The sequence below is a fragment of the Diceros bicornis genome, chromosome 23 (assembly GCF_020826845.1).
Source record: "Diceros bicornis minor isolate mBicDic1 chromosome 23, mDicBic1.mat.cur, whole genome shotgun sequence".
Lineage (NCBI taxonomy): Eukaryota > Metazoa > Chordata > Mammalia > Perissodactyla > Rhinocerotidae > Diceros > Diceros bicornis.
This window is the reverse complement of record NC_080762.1, coordinates 17,684,158-17,702,265: the sequence shown is the minus strand read 5'-3', so window position 1 is coordinate 17,702,265 and position 18,108 is coordinate 17,684,158. Positions and strand designations below refer to the sequence as shown.

Genomic DNA, 18,108 nt, shown 5'->3' with positions numbered 1-18,108 from the left:
TACAATGTTATAAACCAATAAAAAAAAAATAAAAACAAAATAAAAAATAAAAAAAAAAAGAACACAGATTTAGAAAGATAGAACTGCCTGCAAGCTGCCTCTCAGGTGCCATGTGATCGGGAGAGGAAGGCCGGCCTATGGAAGGTCCAGAGCCAAGCCTAAACAAAAATTAAGTTCTTTTTTTTTGCCCCAGGGTCCTATACTCCCAGTCTCCTCTTGCTTCTCCCTTAATCCCTCAACTCTGGTACCACAACCAGGTCATGCCCTACATCACAGAGCTGCATGCTTCAGAAACAACTCCCTCTCAAACTCATACCTGGGGCAATGGCAGCTATTTACATGACCTCCAGGTCTTAGCAAAGAAAACCTAGGAAGAAACTGGTGATCCGCTGGTGTGGCTTACATTACAATTTGGTAGTCTTGCTGACGCATCTATCCTCATATCACAGATCTACTTCCTACCCACCTGGAATTTGACATCCCATGAACAAGTTACCACAGCTAAAAAGTGGGGCCGCTAATGTTAAATTAGTGTCTTAACTTCCTGTTAAATATAAAAATCTAACACCGTTATTTAGCATTATTTGAAACCTCAAAATACCATGGCTCAAAGCAAATCACTCAACGGTAATTTTAGAATATTTTTCTATATTAGAGTCTCTTCCCTGCTGAGATTTTGATGTAATCCTCTCCATTTTGACCTTTGTAATTCTGCAGCTCTTGAAACACAGTAAACATTCAATAAATATTTATTAAGCGAATAAATGAATGAACCTCTAAAAGCTGCAGGTTAGAGAGTAAAGAAAGGTACTTCTATTTACATAATAATCATTTATAAAACTGGATATTTGTAATTCATAAGGCATTTATATTCTGTATTCAGTAACTCTATACTCGTGTGTGGATTTTAAGTTTTTAAAGAATTAAAACACAACATTAAAATAAAAAAGAACGCAAGTTCTTTTTCAGAGGATTCAGGGGATACTTTGAGGATTTAGCAGTGGCCAAAGAGCATCACTTGGAACATCAGTTATAACCAAACAATACTAAGGGGCAAAAGCATGGGCAGGAGGGGCGTCTGACTAGATGGTACCATCCAGTTTGTTTAAGTCTGACGACTTACTTCACAGATGTACTGTTTACTTAAAGTAATGTACCACAGAATTTAAATAAAAATTATTCCATGTACTTTGATCTATACCCCCAAAATTAAATTTACATTTAGTGTATAGAAGTACACCTATTCAACCATAATTGTCTCGTAAACAAAGAGAAATAACTACCAAGGTAAATAAGAACTCAAAATTTACTATTACGGGTTAAATATTTGAATTATATAACATAAGCAATGTTATCATTTGCAAAGACCGCTCAAACTTCAAAAGCTTGTAGGAAGATAGGCTCTTTCCTCTTAAACGCTCAATTTCCAACCAAACTTTATACATGAAAGACTGGTGCAATCATACCCTTGTACCCTTTCACCTTCATGTGGGTACCTACTGACCCAGCAGCAAACTATGCTCTGAGACTCCAGGGGATGTTCCCTCTTCCCTCCTAATTACGTCTGAGGGCCATTTCCCAAGTGAGCAACAGAACTCTTTGGAATTGCAGGAATTCTCCCGTCTAAAATCTCCCCTAACCCAAACCTTTATGTCCCACTATAACCACCTTAACTAACTTTCTCTTTGCCAAAGGAACCAGGGCGATCCCACTGCAGTGAAGCTCTTATCATTGTCAAAATGATAAAAAGGGTATGCTCTTGATACCCCCAGACTGACAGCAGAATATAATATACCATAGACATAATGCTATTGATATAAATTTCTATTATATTAAATATTAAGTGGGCTGACAGGAGCTATTCTGAGAAGCCAATATTGTTTCCACTGGGAAATACATAAACACACACACACACACACACACACACAGACACACACTCATAAAATCTCTGAAAGTAAACTACAAATTATACAATATCAATACCAATATGTCCAATACAAATATAATGCCAGCTACATTTGTAATTTTAAGTTTTGTAGTAACCACATCAAAAGTAAAAATGAAAAAATAAAATTCATTTAACAATGATTTTTATTTAACCTACTATACCCAAAATATTATCATCATCATGTAATGAATATTAAAAAGTACTGATAAGATACTTTACATTCCTTTTTTATACAAAGTATTTGAAATCCAATATGCATTTTGCACCTCCATTTGGCCTAGGCACAGTTCAAGCACTGAGTAGCCACATGTTGCTGGTGGCTACCATACTGCACCACACAGCTCTATACTACTGTTTTCCATAAACTTCCTCAAATATCTCCAGAAAGGAATTGACAGTAATTTACAGTAGAGGTAAGCATGTATATTGTACCAAGTATAGTAAATTTGTAATAAGAGTTAAATCAGGAGTTTTTGTTAATAGTCAACCCCATGTAGTATGTGAATCATGTAGTTATTTAATATGTATATTGAGGTTTTTACAATAATCAATCTTTTAAGAATTCAAATGCATTCACACCTTCATTCACACATGGATTCATCTCAAAAATGTCACAACAAACCAAAATAATGCAGCACTTCATGCCGCAGCCTTGGAAATCAGGAAGAAATACCTACCATCCTGCGAGACAAATAGTAATAAAGGCAGCTAAGTAAATTATTCTGTAGATATATCCTAAAACAAACTCAAACTACATTTGGTAACACTGGTCCAAATTTCATGTATATTATTTAGAAATTAATATTATATGCCATGGTAATTCTCAGCTAGAGGTTGTACGAAGGAGATAAACTTTTTTTAAGTTATTCTATAACATTCAGAATTTAATAAGGATAGATTTGTTTAATTTTATAAATGAGAAAAAACAAACACATTATAGACCTATGATTATTGGATGACAGAAACATTTATATAATCAAAGACCAAAGTATGTAAAGCATAGCCACTTGACACTGATATGAAATACTCTAATACACAGCATGTTTTAAAGCTGACATCATGCTATAAATATCAAATGGTTATGTCCTAATGCAACGCTATTTTCAATATTCAGTAGCCCTCCATAATGGTTATTTCCCTGAGCCTTTTACATTAAACAAATATGCCATGAAGCAAATCCAACAACAAAAAACAAAGATCATAAATTAGAAGACTCAGGACACTTACCAAAGAACAGAGAAGGTAGGACACTTACCAAAGAACAGAGAAGGTAAAGAACAAATGAACAGCTCCCACAAAGTGGAAATCACGAGAACTTCAGGAAGGAAAACATACACTAATTGGAATCATGTGTTACATCAGCCAACACATCAAGCTTTCCTTCTAAATAAATAGTCTTTAATACGCCTGCTAAAACTATTGCCTATATTCAGATAACATTTTTAAATAACTACTTTTTTTTAACAGGAGTACCCTTCACCTCTCTAGTCAATGATAAATGCAATCAAGATCATTCATTACCAGCACCAGTCACTCAAGCCGTCATTCTGACTCATTTCCACATAAGTTCCAAGTTTCTGTTACTGGCTGTCAGTCTTCCAGAGTCCTACTCCTCCATCCACCACTCCTTATACTCCTTACCCTTTCCTAGAACACTTGCCCTACACGCCTATTGTCTTCAAACATGTTTTATCTACATAGAATAGCCTCTAAATAACAAGACCCACTATGATCATGCCTTAAACTCAATGGATTCTTTGTCCATTAAATATTCCGTATAGTGTAAAATCATTCACAGTTTTATGTATTAATAAAAAATGGTCAGAGTTCAACTTGGTGGTAATGGCAAGAACTAATGGAAGGCCAAAAAATATAATATCTTTGCATCAGCCCAATTCAAGTGGAAATCATGATCTTCATCCCTAAAAGATTATAGAAACTTGTATTTAATATCTGATGAATTACTCAGCAAGAAAAGTAGTGATATTTGCAACTGTTAACACAAATAAATTAGTTTTAAACTAATTCAAAGAATAAAGAAAAAGGCCAGTTTTCTAAGCAGCAATAGAAAAGATGAGTAATTATATAATAATACACAGCTGGATCAAAGAGTTTCTGGAGATTATGAAAAAAAGACACTGTTACAGCCATATTCTCAATAAGGTATTTTCAGTTCTTCAGCCAGTCATTATGAAAAGGCAGTATCCAGCCCTGACATTGTAGGGCCTAGTTTGGGGGGAGGGAGTTTTTTTAAAGCTCTCTCTGGCCAACCGAGGAAGGAAAATTCCCAGCTGGATCCAGATTAATACCATAAGTATCTCAAGTAAATTTTTGAGCAGTCATAACACAGGAACAAAGTTTAGAAAGAGTATAATTTGCTTACAGCAAACAGCTTTACAATAACACGAAGAAAATCCCAGAGCAAATACTCTGCAACTTTTACATCCTAAGGTCTGTTATCTTTCCCACATCATTCTCTCCTCAAAAAAAGTTAATTTTTAAAGTTCACTGGTGAGACCCAATAGCTAATAACACATAAAAAAAAAAAAAAACCCTCAAAGCAGTTCTCCTGCTTTATTTCCAACTCAACTTAGTTCAAATTACTTTCCAGCAATTATTTCATGCCTTTCTGTTTAACCACACAGTCTGTAATAGTGTTGTGGCTTGAATTCTGTCCCCCATAAAGATATATGAAAATCTTAACTCCTGGTACCTGTGAATGTGACCTTATTTGGAAACAGGTTCTTTGCAGACGTAATCAAGTTAAGATGAGGTCATACAGGATTAGGGTGGGCCCTAAATCCAACGACCAGTGACATTATAAGGTGAGAGAGAGATCTGAAGACACAGAGGAGACCCAGAGAAGAAGGCCATGTGAAGGAGGCAGAGATGAGAGCTACAATGTCATAAACCAAGGAATGCCAAGGATTTCTGGTAACCACCAAAAGCTAGAAGAGGCAAGGAAGGAAAATTCTTCCCTAGAGCCTTTGAAGGGAGCATGGCCCTGTTGACACCTTGATTTTAGACTTATAGTCTCAAGAACTGTTAGAAAATATATTTCTATTGTTTTAAGCCACCCAGTTTGTGGTAATTTGTTATGGCATCCCTAAGAAACTAATACAGGGGAGTACGAGTTAACAGTTCTGAACCTGCTTTACTTGTATACTGGGGGCTGAACAAATAAGTAAATGGATGGTAGATGGTGGGAGGTATCTCACTTTGGGAGAAAGAAGGGAAGATAAGCAAGAGAAAAAGGCTAAAAGGAACTCTGCTGTACTGGAATAGAGTTGGAGATATCAGTATGAACTCATGTTTAGCTTAACATAGATACTGATGAATAGACCTAGAAACAACTATGGGTAAGTATGTATACACAGGTTAATATACATACCTACATAACCTAGCTCTGTCCTCTGAGAGGGCCTAGAAGCAATGACACTCCAGCAGTGACAAGCACTCCTAGTAGCCAGACCTTGGTTTCTAAATACCCTTCTTCAATAAAAGGAACCAGGGTTCTTCAGAGAAATGGCTGATCCTAGGGGTAGGGAAAATATAAGATGAGCATGGAGTATCTTATAACATCCGAAAGTAAGGAAGTGCTCAAAAAATAAAAGGATGGGGTGAGGGGCACAAAGTATCACAGGCAACCTGAAAGAGATCCCAATAGTCAAAACTGGAATAATTTGAGCAAAAAAATAAATATTATTGGATCATAACATAAAGATAAAATAAACATACAAAGTCCATAATTATATAAATAAATGATTGAATAAACAAATGAGGGAGAAGAGATGAGTCTTTCTTATAAAAGAATTACAAATAATACATGTAGATATTTTCCCCTCCAGGATGCAGAACTCAGTACCCCTACCTCCATTTTCAGTTTGGACTGGACTTAGTGACTTAAGGAAAAATAACAGTTTTATAGTGGAGAAACCTGGCAAACACATCTCAACCAAGTGATCAAGGTTAACATCACCAGTGACATCCTTTGAATATCAGGTACCCCCTGAAACAATGAGAAGATTATCTTTGTAGTATTCTAGTATAGCCTCAGTCTAATCATGAGAAAACATCAGACAAATCCAGTTTGAAAGACATTCTGTAAAATGCCTAACCAGTCCTCCTCAAAACTGTTAAGGTCACAAAAAACAAGCGAAGAGTGAGAAACTGTGATAGATCAGAGAAGATTAAGACGACATTACAACTAAATGTAGTGTGGTATCCTGGTTAGGAACTAGGAACAGAAGGTGAACATCATGGAAAAACTGGTGAAATTCTAACAAAGTCTGAAGTTTAATTTTAAAAATAAGTATGTATATAAATGAGCCCATATTGACATAAATAAATGATTGAATAAATAAATGGGAGAGAAGGGACAAATATATCTTAAAGAATAATGCCAAATATTAAATTCAGATACTTCCTCTTCCAGGAGTTTAATCCTCCCCCTGTGACTTGCATCCAAAGAACAGAACATAGATAAGGCGAAAAATAGTTACTATACAGAGGAGACACCCGGCAAGCCTGGTACTACCGGTTCCAGAGCCTTTTTGAGAATGTTTAATAATATAAATTGACAGCTTGTTCCTGAATTTCTCTGTTGCTGGTTTAGGATTCAGCTCTTGGGGATCTGCTAAGAAAATTTCTTACTGTTCTGACTTACAGCTCTCAAAATTTTACTCTTCTTTTCTTTTGTTGTTCTTGTCATCATAGGGGGGTTTTTTTTGTTTTGTTTTTTAATTTTTTTTCCTGAGTGTTAGTGGGATCTCAGAGAGGAACAAAATTAGAAGAAAGTGTTCAATTTGTTGTCTTAACTTGGAAATTTATTTGAATTTCTTTCTAGGTTGGTAAATATATAGCTACCTAACTATTTTAACTGGATACACAGTGAAATATTTAACCATTTCCCTATTGACAGACACTTAAAGCTGTTTCTAATTTTTCACTTAACAGTATTACAGTGAATATTCTTACACATTTTATCTTTCTTCACTTGTGTGTGTGCCGAATCAAAGATATATACACTTTACATAAGTTATTTATAGGTAAGTAATTTGACCTCTTGGTGTCTCACTTTCCCCATCAGAGGATGCCTGAGAGGATTAAATGAGTTGACGTGTAACGTGCCTACAACACAGTAACAGCTATATAGTTGTTAGCTATCATTGCCAAACTGCTCTCTATCAAGGCTGAATATATGTACTGGTGATCAGGGCACAACTTTTCCCATCTTTGCTCAGATCCTAGATATTACAGTCTATTTTTGGGGAAAAGGGGGCAATCTCATTGGTTAAAAGCAGCATCTGTCATCTAATTTTTATTACACTATGACTGAGTTTGATTATCTTTTAGATGCTTATTGGTCATTTGTACTTTTTCCATTAACTGTTTATTTATATTTTACCTATAAAATTTTGTAACTTATGAAATATTTTAAATTTTATAGATGAATACCTATTTTGGGATATTGCCTTTACTTGTAGGAGCTCTGTAAATAATACAAATATTTCCTTGTTAGTTTTACTACAAATATTTATTCCTAATATGTCTCTTTTTTAATTTAATATCTTTTATCAGCGTTCAAAAATTTTTACTTTTTATTAAATCAAATCTGTATTTTGTGGCTTAAGAAGAATATTTCTAACGTAAGAATGTAAAATTAATCTCATATCTCCAAGTACTTTTAGGATTTTTTAAAGAAACCATTAGCTCTTTATTCTACTTCAAATTTCGTTTTCTTACAGTTTGAGATCAGGATCTACCACCACTTTTTTCAGGCCTAATTTTTCATTACTGCTTTGAAATGCTGTCTTTATATCATGTATCAAATTTCCAAATATGCATGTGTTTTAAAAAAGTACTTAGGTTGATGTTTGCTAGAGAAATGCTATATATATATATTATGTGTGTCTGTATACATATATACACATAATATATATATGAATTTTTTTTTGCCCATTGGTGGAATAGAAATTGTAGGCTTTAGTTTTGTTCTCTGATTTGTCGTTTGGCTCATCTGCTGCAAACTGTTAGGAGGAGTTTTATTCATTCTCTGTGTTCCTTCCAATATAGCAAAAAACAGGTCCCCATGGAAAATGCTTCACTCTTAAATGCCCACAGATGTCAAACCCAGTCCTAGGCTTATCTCAGTGGTTCAATCTCCTTGGAGACAGAATAATTCTAGGAGCCTTGGGTGATGTGGATTAGGTTATGTAAATCATCTCAAAATGAAAATTATTTTTTAAAGAAATCTAATGTAGAGAAGTAGAAAGAAAAAAAGGAAGACAAATCACAAAATACATATGGGGATGACCTAGTTTTTTAAAAACCTAGGTATATGTGAATAAATGCACAGCAAAACGTCTCAAAGAAAATGCAACATACTAATAACATTTTGTCCTCTAAAAATAAAGACTGGAGGAGAGGAAATAAAAGGAGATTTCACGTGTTTGCTCTACTTAATTCTATACAGGTTCAAACTTTTCAAAGACTACAAACTTAATAATGCTTGAAACAGGAATTTGCTCTTAAAATTATCTCATCATCATACCTTTTAAAATGCGCATTTATTGAGCCAGCCCTGATAGCCTAGTGGTTAAAGCTCAGCGTGCTCTGCTTTGGCGGCCTGGGTTCAGTTCCCAGGCACAGAACCACACCACTTGTCTGTCAGTAGCCATGCTGTGGCAGTGGCTCACATAGAACTAGAAGGACTTACAACTAGAATATACAACTACGTAGTGGGGATTTGAGGAGGGAAAAAAAAAGAGAGGAACACGGGTAACAGATATTAGCTCAGGGTGAATCTTTCCCAGCAAAAAGAAAAAAAAAAAAAAAAGAAGTTATTTAATGAATAAAGAAATAGATAAAATGTGCATTTATTACCATTTTAAAATCAGAAAAAAGAGTAAAGAAATACATACTAGTATTAGTATTTCTTTACTTAGTATTTAGTATTAGCATTAGTATTTCTTTACTAATGTCGACTTTACTAAAGTCAACATTAAGGAAAAGTTTTACAGTCATGTTTTTCTTCTTCTCTTCATTTTTTTTTCATTTATATCTATATTACAGAATTTCTGGTTCAAGACCATTGCCTGAGTACACAAAGTTATATTCTCTCCCTCCCAAGACCCAGTAAAATGACAGAAAAGTAACAAGGTAGAAACTGACAGCAATGAACAATACAGGACAATCAGCAAAAGAGATTACAACAAAATTCCAGAAGCTGGAAAAACAGGAGTGTTAATTACTGAATCAGGAAAGAAGAATATACAGCATAAAATACCAGTCTTGAGAATGCAGCACAGGGAGTTCATCTGTTTGGGGAACATCAAGGAGGCTCTAATCTCTGAAATATCAGGTACAAAAGCAAGCTAAAAACAGGAACCTTAACTGAAAGTATGTACAGCCATTGTTTCATTTAACCAAATTGAGCATCCACTACATACCAGTCCCTACTCTATGATACAAACTATAAACAAACCCCAAATAAAGCAGAAGGTACAAAAAAAAAACACTGCATGATTTCCCTCATATGTGGAAGATAAACTAACACAGGGACAGAAAGAACAGTTCGGTGGTTACCAGGGGGAGGGGGTTGGGCAGTGGGCACAAGGGGTGAAGCAACGCATTTATATGGTGACTGACAAACAATAATGTACAACTGAAAGTTCACAAGGTTGTAAACTATCATGACACCAATAAAAAAATAGAATAAATTTAAAAGCAATTAAAAAAAACGAGGGTGGCAGTAGAAGTTATCATTGTTTTAGGTAAGTCAGCTGGGGAACCTTCCTAGGGAGGGGAAACTTGAGAAAAGAAACACATGAAAAAAGTAAGAGAACAAGGAAGGAGAACAGGAATCTTAGCCCTGAGCTAACATCTGTTGCCAATTCTCCTCTTTTTGCTGAGGAAGACTGGCCCCAGGCTAACATCATGCCCATCTTCCTCTACTTTGTATGTGGGACACCTGCCACAGCACAGCTTGATAAGCAGTGCATAGGTCCACGCCAGGGATCCAAACCTGCAAATCCTGGGTTGCTGAAGTGGAGTGCACGAACTTAACTGCTACACCATCAGGCCGGCCCCTGGAATCATTTTTTAAACAATGATGGTGATGCAAAGAACTGCACTAAGCAATTTAAAAATCATATTATTAAATCTTCATACTATATAAAAAAGAGTTACCTCCAATTTAGAGATGAAAACCTAAGTCTCAAAGAAGTGAGAAACTGAATATTCAAGATTGCACAGATAGTTAAATGATAACAAGTTTAAACAAAGCTTTAAGCTCTCAACCACCATATTAATAAAAGTAGTAACTTCATCTTTTGAGAACTACTTTACTCATTTATATAATGGTCTGATTAATTATATTATCTCTAAAGTCCCATCCAATTCTAACACTATGACTAATTGTTACCAAAAGAACATAATGCTATTTATTATCCATAGCTTAAGAAAATATACCATTAGAAGGCCTGCAAGTTTGAAAAAAAATGTCTATAATGGGACATTTTATTTAATATTTCCAGAATATCGCCAGCCTCCCACAAAAGTAATGCCCTTAAAAGCAGCTTTTTTAAAAAGATAATAAATTTTGGGGCTGGTCCGGTGGTATAGCGGTTAAGTTCACGCGCTCCACTTCAGCTGCCCAGGGTTTGCAGGTTCAGATCCCGGGCACAGACCAACTCATCGCTTGTCAAGCCATGCTGTGGCAGGGTCCCATATACAGTAGAGGAAGATGGCCACAGATGTTAGCCCAGGGCCAATATTCCTTGGCAAAAAGAGGAGGATTGGCATTGGACGTTAGTTCAGGGTTAATCTTCCTCACCAAAAAAAAAAAACGATAACAAATTTTTACATCTAGAGAAAATTTAATTTGTTTGATTTTTATTTCCTTCCTGAAATCAACTTCTTTCTTTAGTGAATCAACTTTTTCTTAAGGGATTCTGAAATCAATTTCAATAGTAATGTACATAGAATAATATACTAAAATGCTATTTCAGATCATTCAAGTAGAAAACTCCACTATACAACTGCCAATATACCCTGTCAACTTTATTCCAAGGGCTCAAATATGAATGAAAATATTTAAACATATTTACAATAAAATCAGTAGTTCTGAGAATATTCATTCACAAACTAAATAAGGCTTGAAAACAGGATATAAATTTTAAAATTTAGAGAAAATAAAGAAGAAACAGAAGTACTATATAAGTTATTTTCATCTTTTAACAAAAAAGAATACTTAACTTATAATTAATAGATTTCTTTTTGTAATTCACATTCCTACTTGTCTTCCCCTTTACCACCTTGTATATATTTCTTTCCTTTCCTTGAGTTATGTTTTAGAGAGTCAACTGATATCAGATACAAGACCATAATGAAATCAATATTCTATGCAACTGAATAGTCTATGTTTTCTTTTTGCCTCATATCTCCCAGACTTAGAGATGAAAAAGCCAGCAACCCAAAAGAACCAATAGGCATAGCCCCAAAAAGTCCCCCCAAAAGCCTGTTTTTCCAGGAAAAAGGAAACCTAACAAGACAGAAAGTTTTTAGATAGTAACCACTCTTCTCCAGCCAAACACCACAAAAAAAACTGTGGCCCAGCCACCAACAAAAGCCAAGCGGGGAACCTAGACTTCCAACCTTGCCAAGCTGTAACAAAGCACTCCAATAGCCCCATCAGGGTAGGATCAAAGAAGGCCAAGCAGGGAGACAGGATTTTCATCCCTGTCTGGCAAGATGGAGCCCCGCTACCCCCGCCCCCAACACACACACTTAGGTTATACTAGAGGAGCCTAATAGTGAGTTAGGACATTCACCATCACCCAACAATAACGAGGCCACGGTGGCGTCAGTGGTGATCAAATGGAAAACATGGATTTCCATCCCCATCCACCAGTAATAAGGCGCTCCCCTCTAAACTCCTCTGGTATCAACAGAGGCCAAATGGGGAACCTGGACTTGTGGCTCCACCTGGCAGTAAGAAGACAGTGTCCCTTCCCCCTCACATGCCAGAGCCGTATCTAATAAAGCCAGCTAACAGAAAAGGTTTAAATACATAAATATTTATAATAATTTTATATTATGTTTACTTATATGTAAATAAATGTTATAGTTTATATTTATAAAATATGTAATAAATATATAAACATAAGTAAACAATATTTATTACTTAATAAATTAAATCCAGAATCTCATAATACAAAATTATCCAAGTTTCAATTGAAAATTATTTGTCATACAAGGAACCAGTAAGTTCTCAAACTAAATGAAAAAAAGACAATCAACAGATGCCAACACCAAGATAAAAGAAATGTTAGAATTCTCTGACAAAGATTTTAAAGGAATCATCATAAAATTGCTTTGGTGAACAATCAGAGATATGCCTAAAACAAATGACAAAACAGAAAGCAGTAGCAAAAAACAAAACAAAAAGTCTCAACAAAGAAACAGAAAATATAAAGAAAAACCAAAATAAAAATTTGGAACTGAAAAATACAATAACAGAAATACAAAGCTCAGTGGATGGGCTCAACACTAGAATAGAGTGGACCAAAGAAAATTATCAGTGAACTGGAAGACAGAACAATAAAAATTACTCAATCTGAACAACAGGAGGAAAAAAAACGAAGAGAGCATGAGACACCTGTAGTACAAGATTTACTATTCATGCCATCAGAGTCCTGGAAGGAAAGAGAGAGAGGGTGAAAAAGTACTCAAAGAAAATAATGGCTGAGGGCCAGCCCCATGGCTTAGTGGTTAAGTGCGTGCGCTGCATTACTGGCGGCCCGGGTTCAGATCCTGGGCACGCACCAACGCACCGCTTCTCCGGCCATGCTGAGGCCGTGTCCCACATACAGCAACTAGAAGGATGTGCAACCATAACATACAACTATCTACTGGGACTTTGGGGGAAAAAAAGGAGGCGGATTGGCAATAGATGTTAGCTCAGAGCTGGTCTTCCTCAGCAAAAAGAGGAGGATTAGCATGGATGTTAGCTCAGCGCTGATCTTCCTCAAAAACAATAAAATAAAATAATGGCTGAAAACTTAACAAATTTTGCAAGAGACATAAACTTACAGATGCAAGAGGCTGTACAAACCCAAAGACACCCAGCCAAAGACTTATGATATTCAATTTCTGAAAACTGAAGACAAAGAAAAAAATTTTGAAAGTAACCAGAGAGAAATGACAGCAGATTTGTCATCAGAAACCATGGAAGCCAGAAAGAAGTAGCACAGTACTTTTCAAGTACTGAAAGAAAAGAACAGTCCAACTAGAATTGTATACCCAGTGAAATTATCCTTCAGGAATCAAGTGGAAATCTAAGTTGAAAGAAAACTAATTTGTCACCAGCAGATGTAGCCTAAAAGTATGGCTAAAGTGCTCTAAACCAAAAGGAAACAATAAAAGAAGGAACCATGTAAGATCATGAAGGAAGAAAGAACAGAAGCAAAAACATGAATAAATACAATAGGTTTTCTGTCTCCTCTTGAGTTTCCTAAATTATGTTTGACAGCTGAAGTAAAAATTATAACACTATCTGATATAGTTATAAATGTATGTAGAGGAAATATGTGAAACAATTTTATTATAAATAGGCAAGGGTAAAGAGAGGTAAGGTTTCTATATGCCCTTCAATCTGTTAAAAATAAGTTATATATAAGTTATGTATGTTACATATACACATCATCTATATATACATATAACGTAATACCTATAGCAACCACTGGAAGAGCTATACAAAGAGATACACTTAAAAATTCAAATGGAATTCTCAAAAGGTTTAAGTATCCCACAGGAAGGCAGGAATATGAAAACAGAAACAAAGAGAACAAATAGGAAAATTAAGTATTAATACATCAATAATTACATTAAATGTAAATGGCCTAAATATACCAATTAAAAGAGTGGATTAAAAACCATGACCCAATTGTATACTATTACAAGTAGCTTACTTCAAATATAATGATACAGTTGGGTTGAAAGAAAAACAATAGAAAACATATACCATTTAAACATTAATCAAAGGAAAACAGGAATGGCTGTGTTAATGTCAGATAAAGTAGATTTTAGAACAAAGAAAATTACCAGGAACAGAGAGGGACATTATATAACGATAAAAGGGGCAATCCACCAAGAATACATAGCAATCCTAAATGTGTATGCACCAAACAACAGAGCTGCAATATATGAAGCAAAAATTTATAGAAAAAAAGAAATACACAAATACACAATTCTAGTGGAGACTTTTAAAAACTCTTTTCTCAACAACTGAATGGCTAGACAGAAAATCATCGAAGATATAGAAAAACTCAACAACACCATCAACCAACAGGATCTAATCAACATTTATAGAACACTTGACCCAACAACAGCAAAATATACAATCTTTTTAAATACTCAGAGACTCAAACAGACCACATGTCAAGACCTAAAACAAATCTCAAAACAATTTAAAAGAACTGAAATCACAGAGTGTGTTTCTGACCACAATGAAATCAAACTAGAAATTAACAAAAAGACAGCAAGAAAATATCCAAACACTTTGAAACTAAACAGCACACTTCTAAATAACCCTGGGGTCCAAGAGGAAGTCTCAAGGTAAGTTAATAAAATACACTGAACTGAATGAAAATGAAAATACAAAATACTAAAATCTGTGGGACACAGCTAAAGCAGTGCTGAGAGGGAAATTTATAGCACTAAATGCATACATCTTAAAAGAGGGAAAAGTTGCAAATCAATAATCTAATCTCCCACCTTGAGAACTTACAAAAAGAGCAAAATAAACCCAAAGCAGAAAGAAGGAAACAACAAGGAGCAGAAATCACTGAAACCGAGGGCTGGCCCCGTGGCTTAGCGGTTAAGTGCGCGTGCTCCGCTGCTGGCGGCCCGGGTTCGGATCCCGGGCACACACCGATGCACTGCTTCTCCGGCCACGCTGAGGCTGAGTCCCATATACAGCAACTAGAAGGATGTGGAACTATGACATACAACTATCTACTGGGGCTTTGGGGGGAAAAATAAATAAATAAAGTTTAAAAAAAAAAAAAGAAAAAGAAAGAAATCACTGAAACAGAAAACAAAAGAGAAAATTAATGAAAACTAAGCTGATTCTCTGAAAAGATCAACAAAATTGACAAACTACTACCAAGACTAAAAAATGAAAAAAGAAAGACAATATCAATTACCAATACCAGAAATGGAACAGGGGCTATCACTCCAGAGACTGCAGATAGCAAAGGGATAACAAGGGAATGCTATGAACAACTCTATACACATAAATTAGACAACATGGACCACTTCCCCAAAGACACAAACTACCACAACTCATCCAAATTGAAAGAGATCATTTAAATAGCCCTATAACTATTAAGAAGCATCTAGAAAAACCTACAGCTAATAGCTGTTATATAGCTACTTCACCGTGAAAGACTGAATGCTTTATTTGTAAGATCAGGAAACAGGCAAGGATGTCCACTCTTACAACTCATATTCAACAGTGTGTTGGATGTTCTAGCCACAGCAATAAATAAAGGAAATAAAAGTCATACAGGTCAGAAAGGAGAACCATCCCTGTTTACAGATGACATGATTGTCTACATAGAAAATCCCATGATATCTACCAAAAAAAAAAAAATCTTAGAACTAAAGAGTAAGTTCAGCAATGTCATAAGATACAAGATAAACATAAAAAAATCAATTTCTACATAATAACAATTAACACAATGACAATAAAATTGGAAACACAAAGTCATTTACAGTCATGCCAAAAAAAATGAAATAGTTATAAATCTAATAAAAATGTACAAGGCATTTATGTTGAAAACCACACAACACTGGTGAATGAAATTAAAATCTAAATAAATGGAGAAACATACCATGTTAATGAACTGGAAGACTCAAGAGAAGATGTCAATTCTCCCCAAAGTGAGATACAGACAACACAATTCCTATTAAATTCCCATCAAGATTTTTTGTAGATATAGACAAAATTATTCTAAAACATACAGAAAAGCAAAGGAACTAGAATAACTAAAACAATTTTGAAAAAAAAAGAATAAAGTGAGAATACTGTACCTGATTTCAAGATTTATTAGGCAAAAAAATGAACCTCAGTCTAAGTCTCACACTGTGCAGAAAGGATTAACTTAGCATGTCTGGGTTTCCCACATCCTACACTTCTTAAGACAGGTTTTCCCCTTGTCGGCATCTAGGAGGTAACCTCTAAACCCTTGGAAAATCCTGCCTAATAAGAGTCTTTGTTTACCTGGGGACCTTAGGTCACTGTATGAAGTCTATGTTAACAATGTGACTTATGGTGGAGGCCTTGAACCATGTGATATCAGCTTGACCGCTCAAAGGCTGGTGACTAAGGTCATCCATGGAGGCAGTCAACCATGACAACATAACCAAGCCACAATAAAAATCCTGGACACCAAGGCTTGGGTGACCTTGTCTGGCTAGCAAAACTTCAAACGTGCTGTCACACATCACTGAGGGGAGAATTAAGCACTGTTCACACCAGTCCACTGGGAAAGGACAACAGGAAGTTTGGGCCGAGCGTCTCCTGGACCCTGCCCTGTGCTCTTTTTCTATTGCTGATTTAAACCTGTAACCTTTCACTGTAACAAACCATAACCATTAGTATAACAGCTTTTCTGAGTTCTATGATTCCTTCTAGCAAATCACTGAGCCTAAGAGTGGTCTTGAGGACACCCAAACACACACATTTTATAAAAAATTAACTCTAAATGGATCATGGACTTAAATGTAAACATAAAATTATAAAAATTTCAGAAAAAAATTAAGCAAAAATCTTCAAGATCTGGGACTAGACAAAGAGTTCTTAGACTTGACCTCAAAAGCATGATCCATATAGAGAAAAACAGATATACTAGACCTCATCAAATTTTAAAACTTGCTCTGCAAAAGACACTGTTAGAGGATGAAACGACAAGCTACAGAGTGGAAGAAAATATTTGCAAACCATGTAGCCAACAAAGGACTAGTATCTAAAATATATAAAGAACTCTCAAAACTCAACAGCTAATAGGAAATAATCTGATTAGAACATGGGCAAGAGACATGGAAACATTTCACTGAAGAGAATAGACAGAGGGCAAATAAGCATGTGAAAAAATGTTTAACATTATTAGTTTTTAAGGAAATGAAAATTAAAACCACAATGAGCTATCATTACATTCCTATCAAAAAAGCTAAAATTCAAAAACCACCAAAATGCTGGCAGGGATGAAGAGAAAACTGGTTCACTCATACAGATCCATTTCCACTGCTAATGGAAATGGAACAGCCACTCTGGAAAATAGTGTGACAGTTTCTTTAAAAACTAAACAAGCAACTACCCCATGACAGCAATTGTGCTTCTGAGCATTTACCGCAGAGAAATGAAGACATATGTTCACACCAAAATCTGTACACAAATGTTTATAACAGCTTTATTCCTAATAGCCAAAAACCAGAAACAACCCAGATGTCTTTCAATGGGTGAATGGTTAAGCCAAATGGGGTCTCTCCAATACTAAATTGCTGAATACCACTCAGCTGTAAAAAGGAATGAACTATTGATACACACAACAACCTGGATCAACCTCCAGAGAAAAAGAGCCAACTCTTGGGCCAGCCCCGTGGCTTAGCGGTTAAGTGTGTGCGTTCCGCTGCTGGCGGCCTGGGTTCGGATCCCGGGCGCGCACCAACGCACCGCTTCTCTGGCCATGCTGAGGTCATGTCCCACATACAGCAACTAGAAGGATGTGCAACCATGACACACAACTATCTACTGGGGCTTTGGGGGAAAAATTAATTAATTAATTAAAAAAAGAAAAAAGCAGACTCTAAAGGGTTATGTACTATACTAATTCATTTATATATAGCATTCTTGAAATGACAAAATTATAGAAATGGCGAGGAGATAAGTGGTTTCCAAGAGTTTGGAGGGAAAATGGTGTAGGCAACATGAGGTATATTATAATGACAGAAATGTTCTGTATTTTGACTGTATCAGCCAATATCCTGGCCGTGATACTGTACTATAGTTTTGCAACATGTCACTATGGGGGCGGGAGGTACTGAATAAAGAATGCCCAGAATCTCTGGACTATTTCTTAAAATTGCAAAACAAT

The 18,108-nt window shown here is 35.5% G+C and overlaps 1 protein-coding gene across 3 annotated transcripts in view; it reads right to left on the bottom strand.

The window, feature by feature from the left end:
* The window catches only part of CEP85L (centrosomal protein 85 like), a 159,751-nt gene that overhangs the window by 119,156 nt on the left and 22,487 nt on the right, over positions 1 to 18,108 (bottom strand). The window lies entirely within an intron of this gene.